The sequence below is a fragment of the Typopeltis vanoorti genome, chromosome 25 (genome assembly GCF_054136105.1).
Source record: "Typopeltis vanoorti isolate ZY-2024b chromosome 25, IOZ_Tvanoo_1.0, whole genome shotgun sequence".
NCBI lineage: Eukaryota > Metazoa > Arthropoda > Arachnida > Uropygi > Thelyphonidae > Typopeltis > Typopeltis vanoorti.
Genome location: NC_143573.1, coordinates 21,252,921 through 21,271,703, shown reverse-complemented (window position 1 = coordinate 21,271,703; position 18,783 = coordinate 21,252,921). Strand labels below are relative to the sequence as shown.

General features: G+C 35.8%; 1 protein-coding gene across 1 annotated transcript in view; it reads right to left on the bottom strand.

The window, feature by feature from the left end:
* The window catches only part of LOC150092596 (phospholipid-transporting ATPase ABCA1-like), a 982,930-nt gene extending 973,242 nt beyond the window's left edge, over window positions 1-9,688 (bottom strand). The window contains exon 1 of the mRNA XM_090414749.1: window positions 9,564-9,688. The gene's annotated coding sequence lies outside the window, so the exon portion shown is untranslated. The remainder of the gene's footprint in view (window positions 1-9,563) is intronic.
* Between the last annotated feature and the right edge of the window lie 9,095 nt (window positions 9,689-18,783).

Sequence of the window (18,783 nt, the reverse complement as noted above, 5' to 3'; positions counted from 1 at the left end):
ACTAACATTTATGGACATTGTCTTCTTCATCAGCAATCTCAAAATGCAATAGTGGGGTCTCTCTAAAAAAACTTCGAGGTTTTCCTTCCTCAAAAGACGCAAATATGCAATTTCTAGAAACCAAATTTAATAATCATGTGAACATTTTCTGATCGAAGAAAAAAAAAAAAACACAATTCTTTATTAACAAAAAAGAAGATACACTTATGATTGTATCTATTTAATTGATTTTATTTTCTCACAAAGACATGGAAACATTCACATAGAGAACTAATAATAACAGGGCAATAAATTCATAGTTTCTACTAACTAAATCATTATGAATCATGTTTTTTTAACAAAATAAAAAAAAAACGATTTCTTACATCACTTTAGTCAATGGCTTCACTATCCTCACCCTCGATTCTTCCACATGGCATTAAAATATGCAAACCTATCGCTTAGAAAGATGCATTCCAATGAGAGGGACTTCTTCAACCAAAGACCTCTCAAAAACTGATAGGAGAGTTCCTTGGGAAACAAACTAGTTTCCCTCAAAACAAGCAAACGAGCCTGAGCCCGTAAGCAGTTGACACACCGTGATGCATCAAAGACTTAAACCAGCCCAATGCACTATACTTGGTTCTGTATAGAAACCGGCAGCTTTATTAAAAGTGGGAGTCTGCACATCAACCCCTCCCCCCCAAAAAAATGCTAAGGGGAAACGACAAAGACTTCTGACTTTATATATAATAATAATTTTGTTGTAATATGTCCCGATAAATCTTTACATGAATGACATTGCGAAGGATTTGACGGTAGACGTACAGCTCTTTGCTGATGATACAAAGATATGCAAATAATGAGGATTGCGATAAATAATCGAATAAATTACGATGAGCTAATAATTTTAGAAGGGACCAAAGACTATCATTATTCGGCAATGGCTGAAACTTTTTTTTATGTTAAGATATACTCAAAACCCATGACAGCTGGTTATTGTCCACACTGAAATCAAGGCTTCCAAATAGCTTTTCTCCAAGAGCAAACTGGATCGAACACAGAGAACTCATTCCGCCATCCTTTGGGCCATTGTTATTCAATCTTTACATGAATGACATTGGGAAGGATTTGACGGGAGACGTACAGCTTGCTGATGATGCAAAGATATGCAGATAATCAGAATTGCGAATCACATGCATCACAAGATAATGCTCAGCTAATCGAACAGTCTAATGTTTTGTGAAATTGAAAAGTGGATGGAAAAAAAGCAGAGCTCATAACAAACTGTTACAAATTCGTTAAATGGGAAAATACGTAGGATCCTTCTTAATATAGAATGATTTACTCGCGCATTAAGAGAAAAGAAGTAGCTATTATTAAATGAGAAATCATTTAATAAGATAATAAATAAGAGATAAATCAATTAATAATAACTAAGAGATCATCCTTAAATAATGTCGCATTTCTTGTAGAATTTGCGAATTTCGTAGTTAGCTGTTCACAAAGCTTTAGATTCAATGTCAAATGTATGTGCAATGACTCTGAAAGAAAAGGATATGTTTCTAATCTTTTAATGCCAATTATTGAAGGCAATAATATCCACTCTGTCACACTGAAATCAAAATACAAATCAATGACTGCAAAGACTGATGTTGGGTTGACAGAGAATTTACATTTTGCAACGAACACATAGGTTTACTAAGGGAAGGTGATGTTTGAGCAACTTGCTCACATTTTATAATAATGTTACGATTGAGTTAGACAAGGAGAATAGATATACCATGATACTTTTGGACTTTGCTATGGTTTTTGGCAGGATACATGTAAGGCGGTTGTATAAGTTGGAAGATATGGAATTAGATTATAAACTATTAGCTTGGGTAAGAGGATTGATGAGTGATATAAAAAATTGGCATATGGGAGGGGAGAGGGAGTCTGAAGGATTTAATGTGTCCAGTGTTGTACCACAGAGATCAGTCTTTGGTCATTGTTATTCAATCATTACATGAATGACATTGCGAAGGATTTGACGAGAGATGTACAGCTGTTTGCTGATGCAAAAATATGCAAATCGTCAGGATTGCGAATCGCATACATCACAGGATAAGGCAGTCATTTTGTCTTTTTATAAAGCCTTGATATCACCTCACCTTGTCTACTGTGCGCAGATTTGGTCTCATGGTTTTTCGAGGCGATGCAGATACTGCGAAGAGGGTGCAAATAAAATGAGGATAGACTGAAAATAGACTGCAGACGCTAGCAAAGAAGTGAGTGATAGCATGCAGACCAAACTTTGCAAGGATCGTACAGGATGCAAACAGATGAATTTCTAATTGTATAAAAGGAGAAGGGAAGCCATCCAAGCAAATTAGAATGAATGCAGTCAAGAAAGGGGTGAGAGGCACTTTTTTCTCTCATAGAGCAGTGCGTGATTGCGATGTATCGGCTTGCCTTTGAGGCGATGAGGGCACGTAGTACTGATGCTAGCATATGGAAGTATCCAGGATACCAGTATTGGCATTTGGATCCAAGATTATTATTATTCAGACCTCCATGGAGTGAAGAGGCTCAGATGAGTTATTGGTCAGAAGTTACTACTTCCTAGCAGGCTACATCATTCCCCGAAGTGTTCAATGTCTGTAGATCTGTGTATGTGTTCATGGTTTGCCTGTTTTCAGGGATAAAAAAACTCAACTTTCCGGGAGAAATCCTCTCCCCACTTCCTCTTGCTCTAAATCATGACATCATTTAAACATCCCAAAAACGTGAGTGGACATTTCGAAGCGGAAAATCGAGCACTGAGACGCATTCGTTATGTGAGATATCGGATATTGATATCACAATATCAATATCCGATATTGTATTCTAGATACACATGCAGTGGTCCATCAAAGATGATGGAAAGACCTAGGTTATTTAATTGCGTGTTCTGGAGCGTTTTAGAAAAGGTTACAGATTACATAACGGTACCATCCTTTTATGTGAGTATATAAGAACGATTTAAAAGGAGATTCCCAAAAGTATATACAGATTGGTTATAATTAATAAGAAAAAATTTTCATTATTTAAGTAGCAGACCGTCTAAATAACATTAGTGGATAATACAAACTCTCTCCAAAACTCTTAATACGATCAGTGCATAAGTAAGTTGCATATCAGTAAGTATTACCGTTTATTTGCAATTCAGTTGCAGTTTTTGTGATGAGAAGGTAATACGATGGTGATGATGAGAATGTAATCCGATATCAAATTTTGGTGTAAAACAGAAACTGAAGTAAGTGATTAAAAAAAAAAGCACTTTAGTTTCAGTTATTCATATTTATTAAGGTATTTCACTTGCATTCATTTGTATCATGGAATTGATTAAATTAGGGAGTTTATTATTGGTCAGTGCAACCTTCTAGCAGAAAATTCTGTATGCAGCGATGAATAAGGTATTAATCTAAGGATTATTTCTTGCATATTAATTCAAACCAATCTATTTTTGATAACTCTTTGTTAAGGTAATGTTATTATAGACAAAATGTCAAAAAGGATAATTAAACTCAATTCTTTACACAATGTATTACGATGTGATCTTAAATAAGTCCTCTACGTCTTCTATTCAAGAATAATTGATTAAAAAAAAAAGAAAGTATCAATTACATTCTCAGTCTCTGTGGTAAATTATTTCTATCATGAAAGAAAATAGCGTGTATTAAAAATGTTTTTGATGATGAATTCGGCAATTCACTATATTAATTTCCTGTAACTTGTGAGTCATATTACTTTTTGATAAGTGAAGGCTCTTTCTTATTGTGGTAATGCTGATGAAGACTAGGGAACACAAATAAAATGACTGGAATAAAGCCTTTTTTACTTCCTCAAGTCTCAAGGCTGTGTATTATATATTACTAATGCATATCCTTCTATACTGGTTAGTACAGTTCATGTGAATCATAAGAAAACGGGGAGGTTCTTTGCTGAAAGATGCAAACGAGCATAAATAGCAAATATGTGAAGATTTTAACAGGTTGAGAAACTTGAGTTGCAACCCAAAAAGTTGTAAATGTTTCCTTTCGTCGATCTAAAGGAAATTAGGCCAACATCGTTCATAATTAGATTTAATAAAACCTTACATCAAAGTAATGAATGATAACGGAGATGGTTTCCTAATATCTTAAACTTAAAACGTACTCATGTCAGTACTGCAAAATTCAAAGGTGGTATTTTAATGCTTCCCCCCCCCCGGTCAAAAAAAGAGAGATTCGATTTAAAATAAAAATAAAAAAGATTGATAAAATATTTCGAAAATACTTTGAAGTCTAATGAGATGCATGAACATCTTTTGAGAGTTCGGAAAACTGCCTTGAGAAAAAACAACACATACTATCATCAGAAATTTCTGACGGAAAATTTACTACAGGCAGAAATCTCGGCTACTGCACAAGAAACTTAAAATACATTTCATTTTCAACTATGCGATTGTTCCGATCTAATTTCAGAGATATGAGTAATGAATGTGGGAGAGGTTCCATCAAGATATTTATACAATGGGCAAAAGTTTCCAAGAGAAACGGGACCAGAACAGGTTGGCAGACTGCTCCAAGACCCTGATTACCAACGTACTAGACAGTAACGTACGATAATTAAGAAAGTTAACAAAAAAATAAAAAATAATAAAAATACAAACTTGAAGGTTTAAAGGTGAGATTAATAAAGGTTATTTTCATGTAAAGATACTTCATATATGTGTAACTGTTTTTTTCTATTTTTCAAAACCGGCGTTTGCTATAAAAATAATAATAAATAAATAAAATTAAATTAAAAATATAATTTCAGGATTCAGCTTTCAGAATTTGTTCATTGTAGGGAAAAAATGCAATAAACAAATAAGTAAAATGTGTATACTTAAGCATTAGTAATGAAAGGAAAGAAATATGGGAATGCATTTTAGAATTAACGAGATTGATATATATGGAGCCAATTAGTGAGAAATTAGCAACGAACATAAACGATTCTGATATATTGGAGAGAGTACAGAGGAGAGTGTTAAAAATGATATCAGGATTGTGGAATACTGATTATGAAGACAGATTGAGAATTTGTAGATTGCAGACACTAGCAAACAGGAGAAAGAGGGGGGGTGATATGATTGAGACTTACAAACTTCTGAAAGGGTCATACAGGATTTCAACTGATGGAATTTTTCAATTTATGGAGGGTGAGGAAAGGACGAGAGGGCATCCTCAGAAGCTGAGAATGAAGGCCTCTAAGAAGAGGGATGAGGGCTAGATTTTTCTCTCAGAGGGTGGTGTCTGAATGGAATGGATTGCCATTAGATGTTGTGAGTGCAAGGAGTGTGAATGAATTCAAGAATAAGTATGATAGCTGGTGCGTGTAGTACGTTGCCTCCCTCGATGAGTCTCTGACTCCCTGGATGTCTCTTTTAATAATAATAATAATAATAATAATAATAATAATAATAATAATAATAATAATAAAACGCACTGCAACTAATCTTAATATGTATTGAAAGTAAGAGTTGAATCACGAGTAGTAAAATTGATCAAAGATTTAAAAACATTCATGCTGTTGGAGAAAATGAATGAATATTAGAGGAAAGAGAAGAGGCTAACCGCAGGTCCAGATGACAAAATTCACTTTAATATCATTTAGTCATTATTTATCTGCCAGATTTGTGGATTGATTTCTGAGTTATGGGCTGTGCGCGAATCTACTGCCATGTACAGGCTTATTTTTTTAACGAAATAAGCCTGTGTAATAATAACTATGTGTAATAACCATGTGTAAAATATACTTAATATTTTTAACGGCAAAACCGTTTTTTCTGCAATATAGATACGCAAAACTATGTATAGAATCACTTCTACATCTTTTTCTTAACAAATAAACGAAAACACAAACATTCAATACGCTGAAAAGGATAATCCTAAGGAAACAGTCATAAGGAACGAACAAACAATAAAAAATGATCGAAGAGGATATGCACGAACCGGATAAGGGGTCAATGACCTAAATTACACATGACTAAACTGAGAAGTCTAAATTACAAAGTATACCCGCAGAACATAATGCATAATGAAAATATCTGTGTACATCCCTATAAAATAAGTATACATGCTGTCTGGTACACTGTTAAAAACGTTACATGAAAATCTGAAAGACGAGAGGGGAGACGATTCGGAACTGTTTAAGTGTACTCATCCAAATCAGTTGAATGAATGGAAGAATGCACCTGCCACAGGAAAAACAAGGCAAATGTTGGGGGCGTTTTATATTCATAGTTATCGGGAACAACAAAATTATTACGTACACCCGCATAATGTTCATAAATAACAATGCCATCTTTAAAATGATGAATGATGTCAACTTCTTTATATACAGACATACCAAAAATTCCTTAATTAATTTATTTATTTGTTGGTATGGGATTCCTCTTTTCTCCCCCGCTCTTCTCTTTGGGGGGGGGGTTTGAGCCCTCCTAATGAGGGATTAGGTATATGACTGTAAATCCGTGTGTGTGTGTGTGTTCACTGGGCCGGTTTGTCTGTTCTGAGGGACGAAAAACCCGAGTTTCCGGCTGAAAAAAAAAACCTCTACCTCTATGAGATCAGCTAAGTCACCTTTAGTCGAAAGAGACCAAATAAAGATTCCTCACGTCACGGACGAGAATCGAACCCAGGTCTTTCCGACCAAAGGGCTTCGTCTATACGACAGAGCTACGGAGTCTCTAATTCCTTAATAAGGGGTAGATAACTTTTTTCCCCACAAAGAAAGGAAATAATTCATTAACTAGGCAATTCTTGGAAATTACTGGGTGCAAAAATTTTTCTTGAAGACAGCGGACGAATTATCACAGAAGCAGTTAAATGTGTGAATCTGTGTGTGTGTGTGTGTGTGTGTGTGTGTGTGTGTGTGTGTGTGTGTGTGTGTGTGTGTGTGTGTGTGTGTGAGTGCGCGACCTGCTAGGGGTTGCTTAATTGCTTCTATTACATCAAGCAACTGAAGCTATGTGTGAACGGTATATGTTCCCAGGGTGGTATGTGTTTTAGGAGATTAAAATCATGCCACTTCCATAATCCCAGCCAACTTGCCTTCAGATGAAAAGCACTCTATGAGAGAAAACGTTTCATTTCCATCACCTTCCTTCTTCACACGTAGTCTATGTAGACCGTGGAGCATTATAAAGGTGACGGTGCTGACATAGTCTCTCCAGGTGTTTCTGGAAAGAAGAATTGGAGTTATGTAAATTCTTGGAACACAGCTTCAGTTGTTGGGTGTGTAAACGCAGCTTACTGATTCAGGCCCATCAAGCAGCAGCAAGATTCATAGAGATCTTATGTGCCATATGAACCTGAGAATACATAATCAAGGCACATTAATATTTGTGTCCTGGAATATTTCTCTCTCTCTCTCTCTCTCTCACACACACACGCATGCGCGGGCATGTGTAGCTTAGTCAATATTCGAATCTGTCATTTTCGATGTAGTCCTCCTCCCCTTCTGAACAATACTTTTAGCTCTGTATGTAGGTTACTTTTTAGGGATAATACTGAATCTCCAGATCTGGAGAATGTTCCGATAAAAGAAAATAAAACAAAACCCTTGTTTCTATTCAGAAGCAACAGTTTATCGAATCGTTCTCGTTTCATCCTGATTCGAGATTTCCTATTACAAAGAAGTTCCAGCTTCTGTAACATACAAATATTTCCATTGCCATTCCAATGGGTTTCATTCATTCTATTACATTTTTCTGAATACGTGCGACTGTCCATTTATCTTTCTTTCAATTCTGGAGAGAAATATTCTCTATATCTTTAAAACCATTTAAACGAAAAGCAAAACCTGGTTAACTATAATCAACACCAGACATTCGCAAGTGTCTACGTGTACGTGATAGACGTTGTGAGAATTTTTGTCATCATTCAGGAACTGTTCAAAGCTGAACGTAGCAATCTAAGAAAGAAAGTGTACAGTGAGTAGAAGAACACAAACGCTGTGCGAAATTTCTGCAGCATATCGGATATAAAGAGAAAGGCATCGCCCCCCCCCCCCCCTGTTTAAATCTGATGTTTACGTCTGTTTCTGCAGGTGCTGGGATCATTCGGTCTAGAAAAGTCTGTGACCCTAGCTGATAAGTCAGTGGTAATTTACCTCAAAGACTAAATTCAAATCCTACTCTAGAGCTTATAATACTCGTGTTAAAAAAATAAATAAAAATAACAGCAAGTAAGTCTCTTTCTCACAATTTATAGTAAATATACGACAAAAAGAAATACTGGTCTTTCACTATTCGTGTCCAGGACTGGTTGGTCTCTTGGTGGTGGTGATCACATTAAAATGACGATATTGAGAAACTTAACAGTCTTCTACAATCCCGATCTCTCTCTCTCCCACTCTCTATGATTTTCATTCTTCAGTCCTCTGAGGATTGTCGTTGTTAGGATATATACCAACTCGAGCCGAGCATTATTTTGCCACTCCGAAATTCAAGAAAATAAAATATGTAAGAATATTTGTAATATGATCCCCATATTACAAATACTAATACCACGTTTAGCACATGTCTCAAGTGTAGAGATATTGTGAATTTATACAAATAAATATTTTGTTTCGCTTCCACATTGAAAAAGTACTTCATTTGATGAATTCATTTTCTCCACATAAAAACTTTCAGTCCAAAGAGATCCTGAGTAAAATATTGCAAACGTGTTACATCTCTGAAATATTTGTCCACTACAATTACGTATAATCAATCAAACGTTTTTAGACATTTTTTTAATTATCGCGTTTTGTTTTCTTGCTACAAAAAAATACGCACCTTTGAGAGACAGATTTTAAACTGTTCATTAATAATGGAATAAAATAATAATCCGAGAGATTAATTTCATCTCTAAGTAACAAAGTTCTTTTCTGATCATTTAATGCGTTAATTGATCAAAATTGTTAGTAACCAGAAACAGCCTTAAAACGTCTATATGTTTTACTAATCAGCCACTAAAATATGGAAATATACTTGCATTAGTTGGCTATAAAAAGTTTCAACAATTAACCAATAAATGTCTAATTTTAGTAATCAAACATTTAATAAAATGATCATAAGAAATTACGTACAAACGTAAATTTAATCCAAATTATAAACTGAGATAAATTTTTCATAATTTTGAAAAAAATAAGCACATTATTCTTGAGCTAATTGAGCATTCGCTAACATGGTCATATTTCACTTCTTATGTTCAACTATTTATATATAAAAATACTTAAAATTACATTCGAACATAGTGAAAGTAAATTTGATATTTCTTCTTTCTTTCATTGTTCGATTTTCCTATAATTAATAGGAGTATCGAATATAATAATATGGTAATTTTTTTAACTGTCGATTAACTGGATTAGTTCTGGTTTTACGCAGAATTTTTTTTTGCTAAACTCTACGTGCAATCTCACATATATAAGATATAAATTCTCGAATATAAAGATCTTCATCACTAGAATAGCGGCAAATGTTTCTGCAGTACAAATGCAACCTAGATATATTAACACAAACACTGCGTAATAAAAAAGCAAGGCATGCTTACCTGTTGTCTCATAGATGATGTTTCCCTGCAAATCCCAATATGTATTCACTAGTACAGTAATCACTATCTATCAGCAGTCACAGTACGACGTGCGGTGTGGTTTGTATATCACTCAGCTGGCACCACTACGAACCTGAGACTAATGGGAAATGGCCGGACGTTACTCACGACTTCAAGCACTGCTCGTCAACGCGTCATCCAGGCTACTGACTGTCGGTGCATGTGTACCGAGCAGTCGTTACAACCAACCAGATGCAAGGACGACTTAGCAACAATGAAACAACCCTCTCATTGGGACATACCAGGACTGACCAAGAATGAAACGGAAGCACCAATGTATTACCAGGTCTAATGGGTTTCAATGCGGTCTAGCCACTTGTATGTATTGTATTAGGCCTAGAAACTGCGTGCTTACTATTGCTCACTCAGTTCACAGCGACTTGCCTCTTCTGTCGCGTACTGCACGCTGCTCTTGGCACGGAAAACTTGCTTTCACTGTCACAGCTACATTCCTTCTGTTTTTATTTTAAGCTACATTTAGGACAAGCAGGAAAACGCCTGCAGTCATCTTCCGATGGTTAGGAAAAGTGCTTCCCAGACATTGATCTTTTCCTTCAGTATATGACAACGCGAGGTGGCGCTAGGGATGCCATTAGTGCAGCTATACCTACTGTACTCCTTCCCCTAATAGACGAGCTACGCGATGCTGATACATCTGCCTTCACTGCCGGCTACTGCCATTCAGAGTGGAGGGTGCTATTCGTATTCAACACCTTGTGCCATTTGGGCACCTGTCAGGTATTAAATCACCAAATACGCGGGAACCGTAGTTTATAAACAAACAAACAAAATTTTTTGAAAATAAATATGCACATATATTGTGTGCAGCAGGATGATGGAAAATGAGCTCAAGTTCCGGTTGTTGTTACAGATAATTTCCGGTTTCAGTGAATGAATGCGGTATTCTGAATTTCGAAATTAGAGATTCGCATGTAATCGACAACCAAGCTTTATTTTGCTGATTTTTCGTTATAAAATAAGAGTTCTACTCATTGTGAATGCCAAAAAATTTATGCTACGAGAAATAAGATTAAGTTAACTGAAAAGGGCGAGTTAGTATTTGATATAACTTTTTCTTTTTTATATTGCTCTCACCCACAAAAGGTTATTTGCAAACATATGGTACATTTTGTACCGTGGGTATGGGCTAAAAGACTTTTTTCAATTTTTTGCAGTCCCGGAACCCCTGCTATAGAGACAGAGAAACTTTTTCAAGTGACTTGAGGCCTCCAATAAGCGGGATGGTGGTTTTACACGAGGCGATAAAATTCACCCCCCCCCCCCTCCACCCAACCTAAAGACAACCACAAGCATCCATGCCCGCATTCGAACCCGCAGCCTGTTAGTTGTAAAGCAAGTACGCTAACCAGTCAGGCAACCAAGCCGTTTACTTGATAGTGAACTTATATATGCGACTTTATCAGCATTAACTATATATCATAGAAAAAGAATGGCAAAAAATGATCGGAGGCAATAATTATTTTTAAAAAAATAATAATAAGTGCTTCTCTTTTTTTTTTTTTTCTTTTTTTTTCCCGGAAACTCGGGTGTTTTGTCCCTCAAAACAGTCAAACCAGTCCATGAACACATAGATCTACTGCCAAAAAAATAAAATAAAATAAAATAAAAATAAATACTTTCCCATACGGAATGCAGAGGAGTGAGTGTCGGCTGCATTAATTCGTTGTAACCCCTAATTAGGGGACCCTATCCAATAAGATGGTTAGACTGAAATCAAAATTGAGATTATACAAGCAATAGTAGAGATCCTAACTTTCATTGCACATAATCAATGAAAATTGATTATGTGCAATGAAAATTGAGAAAGCTGAACAAATTCACATTAGAATCTCAAATACAGATTTGCAATGGAAGCCGTCTAGGCAGAATTTAAGAATAATAATCTTAAGGATGGAAAGAGAAAAACGGATTTAAGAAATGCATTTTACAAAACGCGCCTAAAAAATAAATACTGTATTCCAAAATATTTTTTCCAGTCTTCTTCATTAGCGGCTGTTCATCGTCTCTGAGTTATGTACGTTTGAAATTATGTCCCCAGCAACTAAGGCTATGAGGAAAGCCAGTGTGTCTGTTAATGGCATGTTGTGCAAGACATTCTCGCCAGTTAGTTTGACAGGGCAGGACTAAAAATAATTACTAGCTTTAGAGGAAAACTTTATAGAATTTCTTCAGTAAAATCTTCGAATTATGCTAATCCTGTTCACATTTTCCTTTCAAAAGACAGTGTAATCCACATCTGAGTATTTCTTGAAGGAGCTTCAAATTGCATTAGTGACAAATAATCATTACCTCATCTAAAATTTCTTAGAAGGAAAACAGGAGGTATTAGCTGAGATAACTTGAGAGATCCAGGATATTTTTAATTTATTTCAATTTATTTATGAGTTACAACTGTGTATAAACAACAGGGGTTTAATTTCTCTTTTCAATGTCAAATAATTATTTGTTTTTCTCGTGGAAGGTTAGCAGTTCAGCATTTTTTATGGAACTTCACAGTTACCAACAAATTTCAGGTGGTTGGTGATTTTCGTTGTTTGATGTGAGACCATCACACTGCTTACTGGAAGCATAAAGCGACTTCCCATGGGTAAATGGCCAGCTTGGCTGACTGAGTGATTAGCGTATCCTCTCCCCGGCCAAAAGGCCGCAGGTTCGAATCCCGCCGTGTGCATGGATGTTTGTGATTGTCAGTGGAAATACTAGTGGATGGAGAAAAAGATAGTCGGCGATAGATGGCGCTAGTGTAGTTGCGGTCAGTTGGTGGAGACAGAATTGTAGTTGCCCTCCCTCGATTAGTCTTTGGAGTCCCTGGAGGTGCAAATAAATAAATATAAATATTGATAATAATAAATATTGTCTCAGAGCAATATTTACCCATGACTAATGTACTATAGGTTTATGTCCTTCTGTGAGTGGAAATGAATTTCAAAAAAATACTATGCTTACAAAGAAAAAAAAAAGTAAAAACGAGAATCTAGCCTCATCACACTTTGTGGTAATAATCTATTGTACACTTTGAGCATGCATAGCAAAGAATGGTATCGCCAAATTGCGAGTCAGTTGGTTGGACGATTTGGATTACACCAGACCATCTAAAAGCTATCAGGCACCAAATGCGAATTAAGAATTACATCTTTATGGAGTAACTTTTTTTTATAACTCAAACATGATATCTGTTTCGTGCATCATAATCACAAAGGCTTGCAAAACGCTGATTATGCAAAATTCTGAATTGATCATCTTGAGTAAAAGATTCAATCAAACAGAACCGTTTTTATAATCATTATTTCCAAACTTACACGTTATATACGTTTCGGAAAAAAAAAAAAAAAAAAAACTGCTTTCAACTATTTAAAATGTTTAAGCATTTACTTCTGATATCTGTATAATTTATATCTACTACTGTAAGCATTAAGATCGATGTCATAAGGAGATTCCATCTGCCCATATAAAGAGACTGGGAGTTGACATAATATTTAAATAATGTAGGATTGAGTTATTTTTAATTATGGTCGAAGCAGCTAAGACTATGAGGCTAGTCCAGCCAGTCACTTAGGACTGGTTGAACCCACTTATGACGGATAAAGTATGTATTTTATGACTGTAGATCCATGTGTGTTCACTGGCCGGTTTACTGTTACGAGGGACGAAAAACCTGATTTCCGAGTGAAAAAACCCTCTAACTCACCTCTAGTCTAAAGAGACTAGATAAGGTTCCTCACGTTATGGACGGGATCGCACCCAGGTCTTTCCGACCAAAGGGCTTTGTCTAAACTGACTGAGCTACGGAGGCTCACGTTTTACAATGAAACATACTGATAGGCATATTCCTGTCACAATGCTCGCCCTATACTGCAATATGAGGCAAACAGTTGTACCTCTAGAGTTAACCGTACGTGAATGTTCAGACTTCGCACAGGTGTTATGCCACATTGCCAGCAGTAAAAGATCGTATCACTTAAAATCAACTATACGCAAAATTATCAGCTTATAAGAATGTCGGCGTTGCCTCAGCCAAGAAACACAAAGAGACCAAACACCTCGAATATGAAATAACCAATCAGGAGTTCAAAAAGAGCTTCGAATTAGGAGTAGGATAAGTAAGGAACCACTCAGTCTCCGTTTTCGCAGAAGGGCAGCTGCACATAAGCCGAACATCAACCATGAAAGTTAACAGTGCAGACGTTATGACATTAGTGCAATTTAAGTTCTCTGAAATATACTGCTGTCCCAATACTTATTCAACATAGTGTATATATCTATCTGACATATAATTATATACAGCATTTATAATATTTCAATAATACATTTTTTTATATTTTTTGAACAGATCATTTTGGCCAATTTCTTGTCTGCTTTGAGTGCGCTAAAAAAGAAATATTCATGAATGCAGTTTGCGATGTTGGCATCCAAAAGAAATATTTACGTTTGATCATGACCATCCCTGGTCACACAATGTTGATGTGGTTCAACAACACTGCGATCACTAGGGACAGAGAGAGAGAGAGAGAGAGAGAGATCTACATGACTCACTTTACTATCTTAACTTACTTCCTTATGACTTCCATCTGATTGACTCAGTGAGTCAATCAGATGGAAGTTAAGAAAAGCTTATGAAATAATGGGACAAATATATATATATATATATATATATGGGAATAAATTTTTAACTTGGGTATATTGTATATTAGGATAACCAAGCAATTTTATATGCTTGGTTATTTTAGCTCCTAATCCCAAGTATGCAAACAATTAAGTTTGCGCCTGAAACAAAGTTCAAGTCTAAAGATGGTACAACACCAGGGCAACTCATTGTAAAGGTGGCTAAAGCTTTGATCACTATTCTTAGTATTTTCCCATAATATAAAGCACATCTCACTAGAAGATGTATACTGCAATGCATTATGGGTGGGGTCACTACCCAGACCGGTTTCGACCTTTTTTGAGGTCTCCTCAGTGAGTAGCTAGACCCTAAATACCAAGGTTTTAGTAATACAAAGCCTTATCAACTTTACCTATTTACTTGGGATTAGGAGCTAAAATAACCAAGCATATAAAATTGCTTGGTTATCCTAATATACAATATACCCAAGTTAAAAATTTATTCCCATCAATATCTCCTCCAGAGATTTTTATTAAAACTTAATACACCTTGTTGCAACTTATATAGGTAAAGTTGATAAGGCTTTGTATTACTAAAACCTTGGTATTTAGGGTCTAGCTACTCACTGAGGAGACCTCAAAAAAGGTCGAAACCGGTCTGGGTAGTGACCCCACCCATAATGCATTGCAGTATACATCTTCTAGTGAGATGTGCTTTACATTATGGGAAAATACTAAGAATAGTGATCAAAGCTTTAGCCACCTTTACAATGAGTTGCCCTGGTGTTGTACCATCTTTAGACTTGAACTTTGTTTCAGGCGCAAACTTAATTGTTTGCATACTTGGGATTAGGAGCTAAAATAACCAAGCATATAAAATTGCTTGGTTATCCTAATATCCTAATATATATATATATATATATATATATTTCTCCAGAACCCGTTGTAGCTTTGTTATATTCTTTATACATGAGTACATTCTTTATAAATACTGTTATACGTACCATGGGAAAGAAATTGATAGGATAAAAAATTGGAAGCATCCCCCCCCCCCCCTTCAATACAACAATCTCTGACATGGTGAATGAATCAAGGGTTCAACAGATAGCAAAAAATAGTTCCTATTTAACATAATTGTAGATTATGGAAATAGGTGATTGAAGAAGTTAGAATGTTTCACAGGAAAGAGGAGGCAGGATAAACGAAGTGTAGATTAGCATGAAGAGCTTGAACCTGAATGAAATATGTGACGAAAAGCTACTGTTCTCATTAAATAATAAAAATAATAGCTAACGCCGTTTTATTCCCTTATAAGAAGAAGGCAAGGCCCTTTAACCCTATTTAACTTGTGGAGACTGAGTGAGCAGCTCAGTCGCCACTGGTAGGCAATCAGAGATAGCTGGCCTATGACTATCACTAATTATAAGCAGCAACCGATGAAAAGACGGGAAAACAAGTTCTGTGATTTCTTGGTGCCTAACCCTAATGAATGTGTTAGTGTCTGAAACAATGTGGGTTCTATGGTCGATTTTCGTGCTTTTACGAAACAAAAAACCCGAGTTCTGTGAGAAAAATCCAGTTGCCCTTGCCAGAGATCGACTAATTCGGGAATTGGTCGAAGAAAGGCATGGAAAAAGTTCCTCCGGCGACTAGAAGTTAAGTCCATCTTCAGGCGGCCTAGTGCAAAGGATGCAAACGCCACTTCTTACAGCCCCACTGTTCTCATTTTAAAATGTTATAAGAGTGTGTAATTACAGATGCAAGCTCACATAATGGCAGTGAAATATGTGTAGGTAAAACACAAAGAAACGGAATATTTGTCAGAGCAGTGAGCCAGTAAGGAGACATTAATTAACCTGATTGCTCTCTGCTGAATATATTTAAATTTTTTTAAGTGTTTGGAGACACTTTCTGAATGTGTGAGGAATAATTTCCTGGATTTGGGATTTATAGAATAAACAGTTACTCACTTGATATGATGAGAGGTATTTTTCTGAACTATTCCATAATGCCAAAGTATGTGATATAACAAAATCAAGAACGGCTATGGCGGAAACCATGTTGGCGATATCATATAATAAATAGTTTTCAGGCAGTGAATGTAACATCGAATGTAATATTTGCTTTTATCAAATAATATTTTATCATTTCGAAAGTTTTTTTGCTTAATTTTGATCCAACAAGTATAATTTCTAATTAATTTCATTAGTTAGAAATTAAATTATATACAACAAATGAAATTAGTTGTATAATAACAACTAATTTCCAATAAATACAGTTAAATGCTAGTGGAAGAGGAAAGTTAAAAAGGAATAGGAAATGGCTGGGTAGGCGCATTTTAAGAACAGGAAAGATATCGTTCAGGTCCAAAAAAGCACTGTGGTATCCTGATTACGCAAAATATTTCTGTTTTTCTAAGGAAGGAAGCAATGACAGACGTATTTGTATGGAGGACGTTCGATTTTCGTGCAGTCTAGTATTTGAAGGTGAACTCCTGTTATCAAGAGGGGGGGGGGGGGGGTCTTTGAAAAAGTTAAGATGAGGGAGTTGCAAGCACATACTGAGGGAAGAAGGAAAACGTATAACTGCTGCCTAGACCTAAGTTTTCTGCGTTTCGCCTTTCGAAATCGGATTTTGATGAACATCAAGGTTATGTTTGCCGCAATCAGCAATACTGCTTTACACGTGCTGTCAGCCATATTGTCGTCTTGCACATGTACTAATGAAAGCATGAAATGAACGCAGTACAAGAGGTCCAAATTTTCACCTAGAACAAGAAACATTTGATTGGGTCTGAAGTACACGTTTCAAGAAGTACTACTTCTGACTCTTTTTGGAAAACCTTTCCACGAGTAAGAAAAACGTAAGTGTTTTAAGTGACACCCAACCTGAAAATTAGAGGGAATCAGTACTATGAAAAGTTTAAGTACTATTATCTCAGAAATAAAAAGCAATTGATTAACTATAGTCACTAATTAAATGTATTCCATTTCCGCTGAACTTACACATCCTATATTACATAAGAAGATATTTTTAAGAGACATTATAACTAGAATAACTTAACAGCAGTGAACAGTAAACCACAACAGAAAAGCCCAAAGGAATTCATGAACTTAAAAATGATTAAAACACTTGAACGCAAAGAAAGCATAACAGAGCAAAAACGTGAAAGTGGCAAAGATACAACTCCTGCGAAACAAACGTAGAAGATTATAGACAGCGTGATTTATAAAAGGCGCGATATAACTTCCAATCTGTACTTCCGTTGTTGTTGTTGTAAATTAAGGCAGAAGCTAACGCAATGAGGTCGGTTTGCTAGCCTGGTTGGTCGAATGGTTAGTGTATCTGCTCTCCAACTAATCGCTTCGGGTTCGAATCCCATCACAGTCCATGGTATTTAAAACTTATCGGAATGCTAGGATCTTTACCTAGTATTCAAATAAGCTTATTATTTAATTAAATTTGCAGTTTTCACGACGTCTATTGTTAAGAACTTTATATCCAGTGGAATAAATCTATTCCATCTGCATTAACATCATGCAAAATTTGCTCGTGTTTATTTAGCCATCTTGCCATGCATATCCCATTTTAATGGGCGAAGTTTTGATTATAAATTAAGTTTCAGAATTGAGTGTTTTATTTTACAGAATTGCAGCTTTGGTTTCGAAACATTCATCTCATTTTTTAATTCGTTTTTTCCCTCTTTGTCATTTCTTTCCGGCATAACAATTTGTAGAGGTAAACTATATTGCCCATTGGCACGACGTGTGAAGAGAAATGTCTGGATAATTTACTGTTATATCCACAGCGTCTGTGGATATAACCACGCCTCATTTGTTGCTTTAGCAATTTTCCGTTGGTAGTGAAAAATCGGAGTTGGTAACGTGCGTCGCATGTCGTGATGTCTGAAAAATACAGGAACAAAGTGTGAGTAGAAACTTTTGTGCACAACTCGGTAACCGGTATTTATGATTATGGAAGGCAAGGCAAAAGTTTTCAAGTGATTTCGCTAACAAAGAAACATAGCACGGTACAACCAAACTAATTAGAGTATTTTTATTTGATCTTGAACAAGCTGAACATAAGTACATTTCACAAAGGCAAACCGCTAACCAACATTTCGCTTTGTACGTCAAGGCATCTTAAGTATACAGCAGGCTAGGCTAGAAATGATTGCGGAACTTGATCTTCCAAATTACACCATATTAACATTAACTCACTTTGGACTCGCTACAATTTTTGACCATATGTTGATGTCTCAATAATGCGATACCCTCCGAATAGGCTGAATTCCATCGGATTTTTAACGTAAAGCCAATCAGACCCAAGGCTGATTGGCTTTACGTAAATTGGCTTTAAGTCTAATTGGCAATGCGTATAAATAATGAACCAAAATATCTAATAGGTGCTCGCACACTTTGCACCACCAAAAACTGTAGGTCAAAAGTTAAAAACAATATTCCTCACTTTAATAATATAAACGTAAATGGCAAGTTTAGCTTCACTGAACTGCGTGATGGTTTGTAAGTAGGGGAAA